We start from the raw sequence: 5,550 nt of genomic DNA on the forward strand, positions 1-5,550 counted from the left end.
TGTCTTAAGCGAATCTGCTAACTTGTCTGTTACGTAATACTTTAACTGCTGTAATGTACTGTGTACCTTGTTTATAGGTTAAACAAGGTGTCAAGTCTTCTCTTAACAAATGAAACATGTGGATTGTTATGCAAACACTTTATTTGAAGTTATGGTGATATTTGCTGTTCATATTGGCCTTGCTCACATCTTGAACACTCGATGTATAAAAAAGTGATAGCGATAAATTCTTTTAAACCATAATAGTGTATTAGATCTAGTGATACTCTACTGATTCAGATGAGGAATTGCAAACTTGACAAAGCCAGTTACAATTAAGATTTTTGCCCAAATTTTTAAGATTTTTCCAAGTGCATGATATTTCATGGTTTCCAATAAGGTCATCATTATAACTTGTCCAGATTTTGCCAACAATTCAGCTTGTTGTGGATCCTTCGGATTTATACCGGCCTGCCTCTCTCTGTGTACTTGTGTAACATGGCTGTTTTCAAGGTTTGCCCCCCATGGGTTAATTGACAATCCACGCCCTGGCATAATTGACAATCCACGCCCTGGCACTGTCAGGGCATGTGTAGACAATTTCACTTGTTTAACTTAAAATTCCTGAATTTCTCAATTTCCCTTGCACTTGTGTATATTATATTTGTGATTATTGCAAAAAATTGTACCCAGATATTGGTAAAGATGCAAAGAGGAAACTTGGAGGTAGCAACACAACAAACCTCCAAATAGCCAACCATATGCAGGAATTGATTATAAATTAGCATGCTAGCAATGCAGCTCCCATATTAAATATGCCTGCATGCATGGATGGGCTACAATATAGTTTCATAATCAAGTTTTCCAGTTAAGTACTCAAGGCAGAGAGAGCTTGCACATAATAGTCAAGCCTACACAATGAATTTGTTTTTTACTTTACATAATGTCACTTTTCCTCACTGGTTGGCAACTTTGTTCAGTTTGTTGAGAGAATTTTTAGAAAACACAATAAGCAAGCCTAAGGCAGTTGAGGATATAGTTCTGTGCATCGTTTGCAGTTTGAATAAAGTGGTTTGTTCGAGCATAGTGTTTATATATATATAAAATTTTGGTTTGAGCTCCTTAGCAACACAAATAGTGTTCGTAGTCAGATATTGCATTACTGGGTGTCTAGTTTCTAAAGTAGCCCAACATGAACTTGTTTATTCACAGAGCCCATAAATGTATGTATATAGCTATTAAACTCTCACATGCACAATACAACTGTGATACCACATGAAAATTTAATTATGAATGTATAGTTAAGTTAAGAGTGTGGATGAATAACAGGCAGCTAAGCAAATCACAGGATGGGAAACAGCTCCTACACAAAGAGGGTAGACAAATCTGGCAGCCATGAGTAACGATAGCATATATAAGTCTTGTCCGTTAGTAACTCATATCAAACAGCTGCAAATGATAATAGCCACAACTGCCATTAAAAAATCTGCAGTGTTTATTATATGTTAAAGCACTGCTGCAAGTGCTATATGTATATGTTAAAGTATAGCTGCGAGTGCTATATGAAAAATAAAGAACGAGGCGCTTGGCCTCGATGCTAATAAAGCACTCGGCTTCGCCTCATGCTTTATTAGCATCTCGGCCGCGCGCCTCGTACTTTATTTTTCATATAGCACGAGCAAGGCTATGCTTTAAATGATTTATGGAACTTTCTAGTCGTGTAGCTTCACCATACACTAGGACTCGTAATTAACAAGCGTTGCACGAACTATTAGCAGCCTGAACGCACACAAACTAGTTTAACAAAGTAACTCACGCGTATTTCACCATAGTTTGGCATAGTAGACGTTCATCGCGTCTTTTGGCAGGTTTTGCTCACAACCCACAATAGATTCTATTGTGAGTCACATGGTGAAGTATTTCCGTGATATCTCCAGGACTTGTCCGTTTACATTAACAAACATAACAGCAACGTTACCTTCTCCCACCCATCATTGAAGCATTTAGGTATGTCTATAAAAGCAATCCAGTGGTGGAACTCGTATTGGCTGGGGTGATTGATCACTCAGTGCGGCGAGGCTATCAGCCTTCACCGGCTTGGGTGATTAGTCGTACTGGCGCGAGCCCCGTAGGCTATTAGCCTACACTAAGGCACGTGGGCAACTGTGCTTTATTGCCCACAAAGAGTGCTTTATTGCACCGCAAAGAGTGCTTTATTATATAGTTATACAACGGCCACGAGTGCTCTGCCTGATATAAACGCACGAGCCTGAGGGCCGTTAGGCCCAAAGGCAAGTGCGTTTATACAGGCAGAGCACGAGTGCACGTTGTATAACTGCTATGTACCACTCACCTAATAGGTGGGGAGAGTCTCACAAGACAGCTGTAACACTTATAAAGGCCAGGTTTCTAACATTGATTGTGGGTAACCAAGCCGGACGTTGCGATGACGTTCCCCCTGCAGTACTGCAGCCACCTGAGATATTGAAAGCTAGTACGCTATGGGTTATATCACTAACCTGCATTCGCTGTTCGACTCTCATCATGTAGTGCTCAGCATGCCAGCGTGATCACTCAATCGCCATATAGACTAATCGCCATAGTGATTCTCTCGAGCCAAAAAAAGTAGCTAAATAGACGTTTTAAGTAAACAAAACCTAACTACTAAACGATGCTAGTCTAATTCTTATTATTCACACTGGCTAAACTCGAATCAGGTGGCATGACAAAACTGGTTACCACAATCGAACGTAAAGGTTAGTATTATTTAGAATATATTTGTTTTATTGAGTCATTGTCGAAGTGGGCTACAGTTTAATCTGAGCTAAGATGGCACCAGACTAGTAAGGTGTATAAGTACGTTTATATATATATGTAGACTAGAGTTGTGGCCACCCGTGTTGGATTTTTCGATCGCCATTGGCTGCTTGTAAACATTATACGTATTGGTGACGTTATGGCCCACAATCGACCTTTACATGTCAGGCTATAAAAGAATTCGAGTGATCTGTGAAGTGTCTTTCCACCTATTAGGTGAGGTGTCGTAGTGGTCTTCGCCACCGGCACTTGTGCTATGCTGCACAAAACCGCAGCAAGTGCAAAATCTGTATATTGCACTGCGGTCAGTACATTATAACTTATAATGCACTCGTTGTGGTCTACAAAACTGCAACCAGTGTGTTATAAGTTATAATGCACTCGCTGCGGTCTGCAGCAGTGCAATATACAAATTATGGCACTGGCGGTGCCTTTGAACTGCCCACGCAGAGTGGTACATTGAACGAATAAAGCACTCTTTGCGGTGCAATAAAGCACTCTTTGTGGTCGATGAAGCAGTTGGCCGGCTGAGAGTGTACTTTATGAAATTTAAAGTACACTTTTTCCTTTGATCTCGCCCACGCAAAGTTCTATAAAGATAATAATTAAAGCATGAGGTACATGGCTGAAACATTGATAAAGCATAAGACAAAGCCGAGTACGTACTTTATTGCATTGAGGCCACTAAGTTGCTGATTACTGAGTTCTGGTATAATGTGACCTGTCCTGTACTATGCAGTATGGTACATACAGTAACACCGTACTGATTGTCAGAGAGTTACTTACGTTGTACATTTCTGGTCACTCCTCAAGGATGCATGACATGAATGTACGTATGTGGCAGTTATCATTGTAGAATAACAAAACAGCAAACATATCAACTTCATTAGTTACACTGTACCTTGGTCTTTTTGTCTAACCCAAACTTTGTTATTGTCTATAAACCACAAACCACATGTTTATACTGAGCTGTCCAAATAGAAAGAAGTTTGAAATGCACCACACACACAACACAAACATGATTCCGTTATATCATTTTCACATCTTTTCAAGGAAGATGTAAAGATCATATATGCAAAAGAAAAAAAAGGCAATCTGTCTACATGAGACTATCAAATACTGCACTTCTTTGCACACCTGTCACAGCCATTCCTTGGTACAGTTTCATTTAACAACAATTACAATAATTGTGATCTTTGCATCTTCTTTGTAAAGGTATTGATTATGTAAATATGTTAAATTATGTAATGGGATACTGTTTTTGGTGACTTCTGTGTTTTGTGCATTTCAATTCAAAATTCTCTGTGTTTGGACAGCCCAATATAACCATGTGGTTTGTGGTCTGTTGAAATAACAAAGTTTGGGTTAGATCATAGTCTGAGTGATATGTTTGCTGTTTTTGTTATTCTACTAATGATAACTGCCACATACAGTAATCCTTTTTTTAATTAATATTATTATTATTATTAATTGGCCATCGATTGTTCAAACATATATACTGCTATCTGACTTATGGAAATGACTGTTTTATTTGAGTATTTTGATGAAAGCGTACATTCTATTTGAACGGAATTCTGTATATTATTGCTTCTATTATCTGAACTTTATCTGAACTCACCCAGGACCCAATGAGCTCAGATAATGGAGGGAGCACTGTACATACATTCATTTCATACATCCTTGAGGAGTGACCATAAATGTTCTAAGGAACTCTTTGGCAATTACATCATACAGTACTGTAGTATTGTATTGTTCTGTACTGTACTGTATAGTTAGGCTTAGGCTTTTTGTCCTAAAATATCCAACTTCACTTTTCCTTAATGGCAGAGGTTATGCATAGTCAAGCCCATAAAAGTCTTCAGAGCAACTCTGACAAGTTTTTATGAAATTTTAATAATTTGTTATATTTTTACTAGTAACTGACTGTCTGACTAACTGATGATAGCCATGCATACTTTAACTATGATAAGGCTATGGATTCAATTTATTCATTGCTTTAGTCAAAAGTGCCTTCTTGCCAACTGCAGCAGCTACAATGCATACATCATGGACTTACTTTTATCCCCACTTCTTCTCTACTACCATGTAGATGGTAACATGTAGGTGCTTTAATTCTGTTGAGGGACTGGATTGATTGTAGAGGCACTTGTTGTATTGTTCTTCACTGTATAGCCAGTGGTACATAATTATGTAGAAGTGGAATAGCACTACTCCTCATTTCAGTAATGGTTAGTTGTGGCATGTGTTTACTCACAATGTCATAATTTTTGTAGTGACTGGAGTTTACTTCTCGTACTGTTCTTTTGCTATTAATAGGTGAATATATGTAGTTGAAAACAAAGCAGAATAACTACAGTGTATTATGCATTTCAGAAATTGTTATTTGGGACATGCCATGCATTCACAGTCATGCAATTAATGTTATAATGGATTTAGTGCCATTCTTTCCTTTGATGTGGTTCACCAGTACTATGTTGTTACAAAAAAATGAAATAAAACAAGTGCAAGGAAAATTACATATCTCTAGTGACCAAAAAAAGCAATGAAACAATGGAGGTCATCTAAGCGATGTACACAAAACTATCCATTCTGCAGCGATATACCATGCAATATACAGTACTGCCCAAGCACAACGTCGCACTCGCTCGCACATGCAACTTTGTTCGAGATTTTAAAAATAACTAATTAAAGGGCATGGCAACTGTTTTGCTTGCGATTCTTGTGAACGAAACAGCTGCCACGTTGTCTCGCAAG

Source organism: Dysidea avara, chromosome 4 (assembly GCF_963678975.1).
Source record: "Dysidea avara chromosome 4, odDysAvar1.4, whole genome shotgun sequence".
Classification (NCBI taxonomy): domain Eukaryota; kingdom Metazoa; phylum Porifera; class Demospongiae; order Dictyoceratida; family Dysideidae; genus Dysidea; species Dysidea avara.